Source organism: Oncorhynchus nerka, linkage group LG26, assembly GCF_034236695.1.
Source record: "Oncorhynchus nerka isolate Pitt River linkage group LG26, Oner_Uvic_2.0, whole genome shotgun sequence".
Classification (NCBI taxonomy): domain Eukaryota; kingdom Metazoa; phylum Chordata; class Actinopteri; order Salmoniformes; family Salmonidae; genus Oncorhynchus; species Oncorhynchus nerka.
Window position 1 is genome coordinate 41,506,314 of NC_088421.1, and position 13,576 is coordinate 41,519,889.

Here is a 13,576-nt window from a genome sequence, read left to right on the forward strand (position 1 = left end):
TACTACCTCTTCCACCCTTCCACCCTCCTACTCTTCCACCTCTCTTCCACCCTCCTACTACCTCTTCCACCTTACCTACCCTCCTACTACCTCTTCCACCCTCCTACTACCTCTTCCACCCCTACCTCTTCCACCCTCCACCCTACTACCTCTTCCACCCTCCTACTACCTCTTCCACCTCTTCCACCTCTTCCTACTACCTCTTCCACCCTCCTACTACCTCTTCCACCCTCCTACTGCCTTCTTACCTCCACCCTCCTACTACCTCTTCCACCCCTACTCCTCTTCCACCCTCCTACTACCTCTTCTACCCTCCTACTACCTCTTCCCCTCCTACTACCTCTTCCACCCTCCTACTACCTCTTCCACCCTCCTACTACCTCTTCCACCCCTTCCACCTTCCTACTACCTCTTCCACCCCCTTTCACCTACCTCTTTCCACCCTCCTACTACCTCTTCCACCCTCCTACTCTTCCACCTCTTCCCCTCCCTCCTACTCTTCCACCTCTTCCACCTCTACCCTCCTACTACCTCTTCCACCCTCTTCCCTCTCTTCCACCCTCCTACCCTTCCCTCTACTACCTCTTCCACCCTCCTACTACCTCTTCCACCCCCTACTACTTCCTACTACCTCTTCCACCCTCCTACTACCTCTTCCACCCCACCCTCCTCCTACCTCTTTCCACCTCCTACTCCACCCCTACTACCTACCTCTTCCACCCTCCTACTACCTCTTCCACCCCTTCACCCTCCTACTACCTCTTCCACCCTCCTACTACCTCTTCCACCCTCCTACTTCCTCTTCTACCCTCCTACTACCTCTTCCACCTTCCTACTTCCTCTTCTTCCACCTTCCTACTACCTCTTCCACCCTCCTACGACCTCTTCCACCTTCCTCTTCTACCCCAACCCTCCTAACTTTTCCACCTTCCTACTACCTCTTCCACCCCCACCCTCCTACTCCCATCCTCTCATTTATGGGCCCTGGTCAGAAGTAGTGCACTGTATAGGGGATAGGGTGTCATTTAGGATGTAGATATAGATCCCCTGTAATCCCTGTTCCAAGTACATCCTGTGTCAGACTTGGCTGTCGATGCCATCCAATGATGAAGTGCTGGTGAACAGAGATGCTCGGTAGATTAAGTGTTCTAGAAGGGGCTGTTGTAGCTCTGCCATCTAAGGGCACCGTGACACAAGGATAGGGGCTGCATTCCTTGGCAGGGCAGACTGAGAGGGAGGAGGCATGGGGAGAAACAGAGATCTCCCAAACTGCTGACAGACAGACAGACATGCTGACCATCCCCTTTGGGTAGAAGAATCTCTCTCTCTCTCTAACTACATTATTCCAATTAGTGACCTCTCTCATGTCCCTCATTGTCTGTCCCGAAGAGATAATTATGGGAAGCGCTGGAACCAACACGGGGACAAACACTGGGATGGGAAAACTGTCCTTTGTCTCTGGATCTAGTCTCTGTCTCTCTAATGAGTTGCTAGATCACATCCTAAAATAGAGCCTTCCAATGTCCCATGTTGTTGTTGTTGTTGTAGTAGGGGGCAAAAGATCGTGAGACCTGGCATCAGATTAAGGCTCTAAACATGGAGTGTAACATATTGTACTTTGTCATACACTGTCCAATCCAGCTGAGTCTCTTATAGGGAGGTTCCCTGTTACTTTCAAACCCAAACTCTGAGCAGGACTAGACAGGGTGAGACTGGCTCTGAGCAGGACTAGGCAGGATGAGACTGGCGTTGAGCAGGACTAGACAGGATGAGACTGGTTCTGAGCAGGACTAGACAGGATGAGACTGGTTCTAAGCAGGACTAGACAGGATGAGACTGGTTCTAAGCAGGACTAGACAGGATGAGACTGGTTCTGAGCAGGACTAGACAGGATGAGACTGGCTCTGAGCAGTACTAGACAGGATGAGACTGGTTCTGAGCAGTACTAGGCAGGATGAGACTGGCTCTGAGCAGGACTAGACAGGATGAGACTAGCTTGGAGCAGCACTAGACAGGATGAGACTGGTTCTGAGCAGGACTAGACAGGATGAGACTGGCTCTGAGCAGCACTAGACAGGATGAGACTGGTTCTGAGCAGGACTAGACAGGATGAGACTGGCTCTGAGCAGGACTAGACAGGATGAGACTGGCTCTGAGCAGGACTAGACACAGGATGAGACTGGTTCTGAGCAGGACTAGACAGGATGAGACTGGTTCTGAGCAGGACTAGACACCGGATGAGACTGGCTCTGAGCAGGACTAGACAGGATGAGACTGGTTCTGAGCAGGACTAGACAGGATGAGACTGGTTCTGAGCAGGACTAGACAGGATGAGACTGGCTCTGAGCAGGACTAGACACAGGATGAGACTGGTTCTGAGCAGGACTAGACAGGATGAGACTGGTTCAGAGCAGGACTAGACAGGATGAGACTGGTTCTAAGCAGGACTAGACAGGATGAGACTGGTTCTGAGCAGGACTAGACAGGATGAGACTGGCTCTGAGCAGCACTAGACAGGATGAGACTGGTTCTAAGCAGGACTAGACAGGATGAGACTGGTTCTAAGCAGGACTAGACAGGATGAGACTGGTTCTGAGCAGGACTAGACAGGATGAGACTAGTTCTGAGCAGGACTAGACAGAATGAGACTGGTTCTGAGCAGGACTAGACAGAATGAGACTGGTTCTGAGCAAGACTAGACAGGATGAGACTGGCTCTGAGCAGGACTAGACAGGATGAGACTGGTTCTGAGCAGGACTAGACAGAATGAGACTGGCTCTGAGCAGGACTAGAGAGACAAGAATCTTCTGGACTAATTTCTAATGCGGAGTGTAAATCATTAGGGGAATTGTGAGTTGAGCTGAACTTGAGTCGGTAACACGTCAGACTGCCATCCCTCACCCATTTACACCTGTTGTATTAGATGGAGTCATGAAAACAAGTCATTTTGAACCCACCCTCCCCTGACTGTCCCCCTGCATGTGATCTGGTGAATCTCTAAAGCCCAGGTCCAATCGTCTGGGTCATTAGGGCACGTAACAGAAAATGTGTTGAAGCACTTTTGCAGCAGAAAATGAGCTCTTCTCATTGGACAAGTCCAGGTAGTCCCTCTCAGTTTCAGCCTGTTTTCTTCCATTTGGTGCCTAATGAAGACGATCCTGCAGCAATGTTCAGTAGGTTGTCTGCTGTTTATTACTTATTAACCTGCTCTCCAGGTGCCACCAGCACTCAACTCCATGACTTTACCGTGAATTATGGAGCACATATGTGCCCTTGTGTTTCTTTTTATGAAGCCTCTGAAACTAATAGGCGTGAAACACAGTCCTCTTTTTGTTTCCATTAAGATGCAACATAAAGACAGACACCACTGCAATATCATCAGGTACAGGCACATGTGTTATCATAATGAACCAAATGAATTCATATTACTAAATGGGGAAATTGGCTGTAAAGTGAACTCAGATTGAAAAGTCATACCGCAGAGAACAATGAGGTTGTTCCCAAATCCTCTGTGTGTGTGTGTGTGTGTGTGTGTGTGTGTGTGTGTGTGTGTGTGTGAGAGAGAGAAGGGGCACAGCTACCATCTTTCCTCTCCATCTTTGAAAAACTCAATTTCATCTGGATGATTTCCTACAATACAGATATGAGCAAGTGTAGACAACAACAGAACCCTACTTCCTGATCAAACATCCTATACAGCCTCTAGCGAGTACTGGAACACTGTTCTTCTTTAACATGTCTAATGACTAAAGGTTAACCATTAAAAATATTCATGGTACACAATGGAGAAGAAGAATGGAGCCGATGGGACAAGTACTCTGGAAAAGCACCACAAAGACAGAGCAAGAGGAGGGAGAGAGAGAGAGGAGGAGGGAGAGGAGGAGAGAAAGAGAGGAGATGAGGGGGAGAGAAAGAGAGGAGATGAGGGGGAGAGAAAGAGAGGAGATGAGGGGGAGAGAAAGAGAGGAGGAGGGAGAGAGGAGGAGAGAGAGGAGAGGAGGGAGAGAGGGGAGAGAAAGAGAGGAGAGGAGGGAGAGAAAGAGAGGAGGAGGGAGAGAGGAGAGAAAGAGAGGAGATGAGGGGGAGAGAAAGAGAGGAGAGGAGGGAGAGAGGGAGGAGAGGGAGAGGGAAAGAGAGGAGAGGAGGGAGAGAGAGGGGGAGAGAAAGAGGAGAGGAGGGAGAAAGGGGGGAGAGAGAGAGAGGAGAGAGGGTGAGAAAGAGGAGAGAAAGAGGAGAGAGGGGGAGAAAGAAGGTTGAGAAAGAGGAGAGAGAGAAAGGGAGGAGAGGAGGGAGAGAGGGGGAGAAAGAGAGAAGAGGGAGAGAGGGGGAGAAAGAGAGAAGAGGGAGAGAGGGGGAGAAAGAGAGAAGAGGGAGAGGGGGAGAGAGCAGGAGAGAAAGAGAGGAGAGGGAGAGAACGAGAGGAGAGAGAGGGTGAGAAAGAGAGGAGAGGAGGGAGAGGGGGAGAGAGAGAGGAGAGAGAAAGAGAGGAGAGGAGGGAGAGAGAAAGAGAGGAGAGAGAGGGTGAGAAAGAGAGGAGGGAGGGAGAGGGGAGAGAGAGGAGGAGAGGAGGGAGGGGGAGAGAGAGAGGAGAGGAGGGAGAAAGGGGGAGAGAGAGAGGAGAGGAGGGAGAAACGGGGAGAGAGAGGAGAGAGGGTGAGAAAGAGAGGAGAGGAGGGAGCGAGAAGGGGAGAAAGAGGAGAGGAGGGAGCGAGAAGGGGAGAAAGAGGAGAGAGAGAGAGAGAAAGGGAGGAGAGGACGGAGAGAGGGGGAGAAAGAGAAGAGAGGGGGGAGAGAGGGGGATAGAGAGAGGAGAGAGAGAGAAGAGGGAGAAAGGGAGGAGAGGAGTGAGAGAGGGGGTGAGAGCGAGAGAGACTGTTTCTCTACTTTATCTGAAGGATCAGACACCTTATATCTCTCCCATCTCAATCAAGGTGTGTGGTTTCAGGAAGGATGAACTTAAGTGGAGCCCGTTAGTGACGCACAACTCAGGGTCAGGAGGCTTGAGCTTGATTGATGGAGGACCAGTCTCAATGGCAGATCTAACTGTGACGGCCAAGATGCAGGTTTTATTTCACCTTTATTTAGGCAGGGAGTCCCATTGAGACCAAGGTCTCTTTTTCAAGAGTGCACTGCATGACAAGACCACCAGCAATTATCCAAAGTAATTACAGCATTTACACAATAAAAGTTAGAGACAGATACTTCAATCATGTATTGGAACAGTCACAACACGACTCTAGTATTTATTGGACGACATGTCGACACTTCCTGGCAGTTTCCTGTCAGTCCTAGCATGGACTTCTGGTAACACTATGCCTGCCAGTCCTAGCATGGACTTCTGGTAACACTATGCCTGCCAGTCCTAGCATGAACTTCTGGTAACACTATGCCTGCCAGTCCTAGCATGAACTTCTGGTAACACCATGCCTGCCAGTCCTAGCATGAACTTCTGGTAACACTATGCCTGCCAGTCCTAGCATGAACTTCTGGTAACACTATGCCTGCCAGTCCTAGCATGAACTTCTGGTAACACTATGCCTGCCAGTCCTAGCATGAACTTCTGGTAACACTATGCCTGCCAGTCCTAGCATGAACTTCTGGTAACACTCTGCCTGCCAGTCCTAGCATGAACTTCTGGTAACACTATGCCTGCCAGTCCTAGCATGAACCTCTGGTAACACTATGCCTGCCAGTCCTAGCATGAACTTCTGGTAACACTATGCCTGCCAGTCCTAGCATGAACTTCCGGTAACACTATGCCTACCAGTCCTAGCATGAAACTTCTGGTAACACTATGCCTGCCAGTCCTAGCATGAACTTCCGGTAACACTATGCCTGCCAGTCCTAGCATGGACTTCCGGTAACACTATGCCTGCCAGTCCTAGCATGGACTTCTGGTAACACTATGCCTGCCAGTCCTAGCATGAACTTCTGGTAACACCATGCCTGCCAGTCCTAGCATGGACTTCTGGTAACACTATGCCTGCCAGTCCTAGCATGAACTTCTGGTAACACTATGCCTGCCAGTCCTAGCATGAACTTCTGGTAACACTATGCCTGCCAGTCCTAGCATGAACTTCTGGTAACACTATGCCTGCCAGTCCTAGCATGAACTTCTGGTAACACTCTGCCTGCCAGTCCTAGCATGAACTTCTGGTAACACTCCTGCCTGCCAGTCCTAGCATGAACTTCTGGTAACACTATGCCTGCCAGTCCTAGCATGAACTTCTGGTAACACTATGCCTGCCAGTCCTAGCATGGACTTCTGGTAACACTATGCCTGCCAGTCCTAGCATGAACTTCTGGTAACACTATGCCTGCCAGTCCTAGCATGAACCTCTGGTAACACTATGCCTGCCAGTCCTAGCATGAACTTCTGGTAACACTATGCCTGCCAGTCCTAGCATGAACTTCTGGTAACACTATGCCTACCAGTCCTGGCATGAAACTTCTGGTAACACTATGCCTGCCAGTCCTAGCATGAACTTCCGGTAACACTATGCCTGCCAGTCCTAGCATGGACTTCCGGTAACACTATGCCTGCCAGTCCTAGCATGAACTTCTGGTAACACTATGCCTGCCAGTCCTAGCATGGACTTCTGGTAACACTCTGCCTGCCAGTCCTAGCATGGACTTCTGGTAACACTATGCCTGCCAGTCCTAGCATGGACTTCTGGTAACACTATGCCTGCCAGTCCTAGCATGAACTTCTGGTAACACTATGCCTGCCAGTCCTAGCATGAACTTCTGGTAACACTATGCCTGCCAGTCCTAGCATGGACTTCTGGTAACACTATGCCTGCACTTTAAAAAACAAATCCAATGCAGACATTTTTATCTCAATATCAAATCATTTCTGGTTAACAATTAAGTACCTACCTTCAATTAAATTGTTTTTTTTTTTTAGCAAAGAGTAATTTCTTAGGCAAGAATTTTGCTTGGACTGTCTGGGAGTGGTTGTAAGGGAGGGGAAAAGTGAACATGTGCTGTTATTGGCAGAGAGGTTTGGAACACTTTTTTATTTGGTCGATTGACTAATTTACCACATGGTGATGTCACCAGGAAGGCCACAACTCCCTCCCACCAAAACAGGCTGAAATGTCAGTTTATTGGATTATATATAAATAAATAAATAACAGTTCTTACACTAGGGGCATTATACATTTCACAACATTATTACAACCTCATAGTGTATAAATATATACAAAAAACATCTAATTGACTACACTGTGTATTCATGTAGTGTATTCTTCCCATAGTAACATATCTACTACTGTACATTGCAATGTTTTTACACGTTATTTATACACTGGATCCTCGACATAGCTCACCGTGATATCTACTGCTGTACACACTCTTAGTATATATTTGTGTTGTATAAACTGTTGCACAGTTCACCAAAACCTGAACAGTTCAGGACTGTAATTGTACTTTCAGTTCTGTCAGATGTGTCTCACGTTTGGAAATCAACTAAATCTATTGAACTTATTAGAAAATGTGCTCAAGTTTATCATTATCTGAAGAGGCAATGACACAGGAATGTCCATCTGTGTATGTGTGTGGATCTACCACCTTGTGTGGCCGTTAGCAATGCTAATGACAGGCTAACCTTTGTCAGGTAGATGGAAAGGGGTTTCCCAAACTTCTCAATTAAAAGTTAACAAAGTAGCCTGTCTACTAGGCAGAATCTTGATTAATTAAAAGTTAAAGTAGCCTGTTTACCAGGCAGAATCTTGATTAATTAACAGTTAAAGTAGCCTGTCTACCAGGCAGAATCTTGATTAATTAACAGTTAAAGTAGCCTGTCTACCAGGCAGAATCTTGATTACTTAACAGTTAAAGTAGCCTGTCTACCAGGCAGAATTTTGATTAATTAACAGATAAAGTAGCCTGTCTACCAGGCAGAATTTTGATTATTTAACAGTTAAAGTAGCCTGTCTAAGGCAGAATCTTGATTAAAGTAGCCTGTCTACCAGGCAGAATCTTGATTAATTAACAGTTAAAGTAGCCTGTCTACCAGGCAGAATCTTGATTAATTAACAGTTAAAGTAGCCTGTCTACCAGGCAGAATCTTGATTAATTAACAGTTAAAGTAGCCTGTCTACCAGGCAGAATCTTGATTAATTAACAGTTAAAGTAGCCTGTCTACCAGGCAGAATCTTGATTAATTAACAGTTAAAGTAGCCTGTCTACCAGGCAGAATCTTGATTAATTAACAGTTGAAGTAGCCCGTCTACCAGGCAGAATCTTGATTATGTGCATCAATCCAGGGCTAAGGTCATGAGCACTTTAATTAAAGGGAAACAGTTTTTGGTGCCCTGACGTGGTTTAAGCATCGTTGTTGTTTCCCTGTGTTTGATACCATTCTATTGTTATGAGCAGTCCTCCCCTCAGCAGCCCCCACTGGTAACGAGTATAATAAACCTGGTATCCAAGTCAGAATTATGGTATCGTATAGTATAGACGCATAGATTGCATTTGGATTACTGAGTGTTATTTGGGTTGTTAACTGGTTTCCTTCTGACATTTGATTTCTTGTTTGACATTTCTGCTGCCCTGTACAGAGCTAGTAACAAGCATTTCTGCTGCCCTGTCCAGAGCTAGTAACAAGCATTTCTGCTGCCCTATCCAGAGCTAGTAACAAGCATTTCTGCTGCCCCGTACAGAGCTAGTAACAAGCATTTCTGCTGCCCCGTACAGAGCTAGTAACAAGCATTTCTGCTGCCCCGTACAGAGCTAGTAACAAGCATTTCTGCTGCCCTGTACAGAGCTAGTAACAAGCATTTCTGCTGCACTGTTTAGAGCTAGTAACAAGCATTTCTGCTGTCCCTGTACAGAGCTGGTAACAAGCATTTCTGCTGCACTGTTCAGAGCTAGTAACAAGCATTTCTGCTGCCCTGTACAGAGCTAGTAACAAGCATTTCTGCTGCCCTGTACAGAGCTAGTAACAAGCATTTCTGCTGCACTGTTCAGAGCTAGTAACAAGCATTTCTGCTGTCCCTGTACAGAGCTGGTAACAAGCATTTCTGCTGCACTGTTCAGAGCTAGTAACAAGCATTTCTGCTGTCCCTGTACAGAGCTAGTAACAAGCATTTCTGCTGCACTGGCTATAGCATCTGCTAAACTGTGATTTAATCACGATTCTACGATCATGGTCAACGAATGATAAAACGGGATACTCAAGAAGTTTGGTGCGATAACAGTAATTGACAAGGAGACATTTTATTTAAGAATAAAGCCTTTATTTGGTCTTCCCACAGTTCAAGTTTGTCAGAACCACCCAATGACTTGGTGGCATGTAGAGTGAATGAAAGAGGTAGACCATCAGTTCCTCAGTTCCATCCACCCAGTCATCAGCCTGTACAGATCCATCCACCCAGTCATCAGCCTGTACAGATCCATCCACCCAGTCATCAGCCTGTACAGATCCATCCACCCAGTCATCAGCCTGTACAGTTCCATCCACCCAGTCATCAGCCTGTACAGATCCATCCACCCTGTACAGTTCCATCCACCCTGTACAGATCCATCCACCCAGTCATCAGCCTGTACAGATCCATCCACCCAGTCATCAGCCTGTACAGATCCATCCACCCAGTCATCAGCCTGTACAGTTCCATCCACCCTGTACAGTTCCATCCACCCAGTCATCAGCCTGTACAGTTCCATCCACCCAGTCATCAGCCTGTACAGTTCCATCCACCCAGTCATCAGCCTGTACAGTTCCATCCACCCAGTCAGCCTGTACAGTTCCATCCACCCAGTCAGCCTGTACAGTTCCATCCACCCAGTCATCAGCCTGTACAGTTCCATCCACCCAGTCATCAGCCTGTACAGTTCCATCCATCCACCCAGTCATCAGCCTGTACAGTTCCATCCATCCACCCAGTCATCAGCCTGTACAGTTCCATCCATCCACCCAGTCATCAGCCTGTACAGTTCCATCCATCCACCCAGTCATCAGCCTGTACAGTTCCATCCATCCACCCAGTCATCAGCCTGTACAGTTCCATCCATCCACCCAGTCAGCCTGTACAGTTCCATCCACCCAGTCAGCCTGTACAGTTCCATCCACTCAGTCAGCCTGTACAGTTCCATCCACTCAGTCAGCCTGTACAGTTCCATCCACCCAGTTATCAGCCTGTACAGTTCCATCCACCCAGTTATCAGCCTGTACAGTTCCATCCACCCAGTTATCAGCCTGTACAGTTCCATCCACCCAGTTATCAGCCTGTACAGTTCCATCCACCCAGTCATCAGCCTGTACAGTTCCATCCACCCAGTCAGCCTGTACAGTTCCATCCACCCAGTCAGCCTGTACAGTTCCATCCAACCAGTCAGCCTGTACAGTTCCATCCACCCAGTCAGCCTGTAGTTCCATCCACCCAGTCAGCCTGTACAGTTCCATCCACCCAGTCAGCCTGTACAGTTCCATCCACCCAGTTATCAGCCTGTACAGTTCCATCCACCCAGTCAGCCTGTACAGTTCCATCCATCCACCCAGTCAGCCTGTACAGTTCCATCCATCCACCCAGTCAGCCTGTACAGTTCCATCCATCCACCCAGTCAGCCTGTACAGTTCCATCCATCCACCCAGTCAGCCTGTACAGTTCCATCCATCCACCCAGTCAGCCTGTACAGTTCCATCCACCCAGTCAGCCTGTACAGTTCCATCCACCCAGTCAGCCTGTACAGTTCCATCCACCCAGTCAGCCTGTACAGTTCCATCCACCCAGTCAGCCTGTAGTTCCATCCACACTGTATTACTCCATCTTCTCAACACATAAGGAATCAGTGTGTTGTGAGGAGCCTCTGTACTATGTGGAATAGTCCCACTCCACTTCTAGATCCTTAAGCTTCACAAACTACAAAGTGACCCATAAAGAACTAACACAGGGTGTCGGATAGCCATGAACACATTGTGAATGGGCCCATCAAGCTAGGTTGTAATGTGTTGTTCACTGCTCTAGTCTGCTTCACGGAACTAAAAAGTGGAACGGAACTATTCCGAGGACGACAGTGGTCCACTTCTAAGATGGCCGACACAAGAAGAAGAAAAAAGGTCAAATCACAGCAGCTCTTTATTTGCTTTCCCTTCTTTACTCACATATTATAAATACTCCTCATCCACCAACTTTGATAAGAAGCCCACTACAATGTACGTCAGAGAGAAGACCGGGTAGGCTTACCAGTTACAGACCAGGGCTGCGTCTGAAATGGCACCCGGTTCCCTAGAAAGAAGAGACAGGAAATAGGGCATCCTTTTGGGCGCACCCTAAAAACACTAAGGGCAAGAGCCACCACCACCACTGGCGGTCACATGGCAGGATTCTCATAGTCCTGATGGAAGACCTGAGGGCCACTGCATAGCAGAGTCCAGAGGGTTGAGTTCCAGATCAACCCAGAGCCTCCCTACTTCCCAGGGCACTTCTAGAAAGTATGGAGTGGAAACTGTAACCAATATGGGGATTACTTCACCTTGTTATAGTGCTCATACCTCCAAATCGGTCTCAGACCTAGATGATTGTCTAGGGATTGGGGGGTCGATTTGGGATTCAAGCCTAGATGGCAGGTACCCATTCACAGCCTAGCATGATCTCACACAGAAGTAGTCTTCCACCATAATGGGTTGCGTTCATTGGGGCATGCAACAGGAAGCGTTTAACATTTTGCAACGTGGAACCGAACATTAGCGTTTCTTATTCGGACCAAGTCCAGGTAGTTCCTCACTGTTTGTTTTCTTCCTTTTGGCGCCTAATGAATGCAACCCAGCGCTGAAGAGCGGTACAACATGGTGGGGAAATAAACATGGCCGCCTCCGCTGACTTAAAGCAGGGCATTGAAACCTGAGAGGTGGCTGCAGCAGATCGATCAAACAGATGATTACAGGAGGAGTCAGCAGGCTGCGTTTGCCTCTCTCACACACCGACTGCATTAAAACCAACGAGAACACATCAAATCAGCCGCGTAGCACACGACTACACGTCCTCTCTGCCGCCACGTTGCCAACGTTACATTTAAAAAGAGAAAAAAGTTGTCCAAAATAGTATTTACATCTTCAACACACATAAATGATGTTCCCTGACATACTGTCCATGTAAGGCATGAGGCTTCGTAAGACCTCTGTGCTTCAGGGACGAAACACCATACTGACACGCTCCTGTCTGCCACTCGGGAAAAAGGAAATTGAGAAAAATTAAAAATGTAAAAGTTAAAATGGGTCAAACAGCAGCCCCCAACCACATCCAGGAAACCAAGTGATAATAGTCACAATGAATAATGAAAATACAGCTTTTTAAACGGCTCGGAGGGACTGGAAGATAAATACAGCAGAGTCTGGATAGTTACATTATCATTCCCCCAATTACAAATCCATGTACTATATGAGAATACACTGTTCACATACTCTTTACAGCACTCTTGGTGACAGATGGTTAGGAAGGAGCGGGGCAGAGGGGCGTATACAGATGGTTAGGAAGGGGCGGGGCAGAGGGGCATATACAGGTGGTTAGGAAGGGGCGGGGCAGAGGGGCGTATACAGGTGGTTAGGAAGGGGCGGGGCAGAGGGGCGTATACAGGTGGTTAGGAAGGGGGGGGCAAGAGGGCGTATACAGATGGTTAGGAAGGGGCGGGGCAGAGGGGCGTATACAGGTGGTTAGGAAGGGGCAGGGCACAGGGGCGTATACAGGTGGTTAGGAAGGGGCGGGGCAGAGGGGCGTATACAGGTGGTTAGGAAGGGGCGGGGCACAGGGGCGTATACAGGTGGTTAGGAAGGGGCGGGGCAGAGGGGCGTATACAGGTGGTTAGGAAGGGGCGGGGCAGAGGGGCGTATACAGGTGGTTAGGAAGGGGCGGGGCACAAGGGCGTATACAGGTGGTTAGGAAGGGGCGGGGCAGAGGGGCGTATACAGGTGGTTAGGAAGGGGCGGGGCACAGGGGCGTATACAGGTGGTTAGGAAGGGGCGGGGCACAGGGGCGTATACAGATGGTTAGGAAGGGGCGTATACAGGTGGTTAGGAAGGGGCGGGGCACAGGGGCGTATACAGATGGTTAGGAAGGGGCGTGGTGGTTAGGAAGGGGCGGGGCAGAGGGGCGTATACAGATGGTTAGGAAGGGGCGGGCCAGAGGGGCATATACAGGTGGTTAGGAAGGGGCGGGGCAGAGGGGCGTATACAGGTGGTTAGGAAGGGGCGGGGCACAGGGCGTATACAGGTGGTTAGGAAGGGGCGGGGCACAGGGGCGTATACAGATGGTTAGGAAGGGGCGTATACAGGTGGTTAGGAAGGGGCGGGGCACAGGGGCGTATACAGATGGTTAGGAAGGGGCGTATACAGGTGGTTAGGAAGGGGCGGGGCAGAGGGGCGTATACAGATGGTTAGGAAGGGGCGGGCCAGAGGGGCATATACAGGTGGTTAGGAAGGGGCGGGCCAGAGGGGCATATACAGATGGGTGAGGGGGTTGTATATAGGGTCAGATGATAACAGATGCCTTGCATTCCCATGCCACCAAAGAGACCTAGGTAGGACTTGCAATTCCTTTTGTACAGGGCCCCCCAGTCACGCTTTCACCTTTGAACT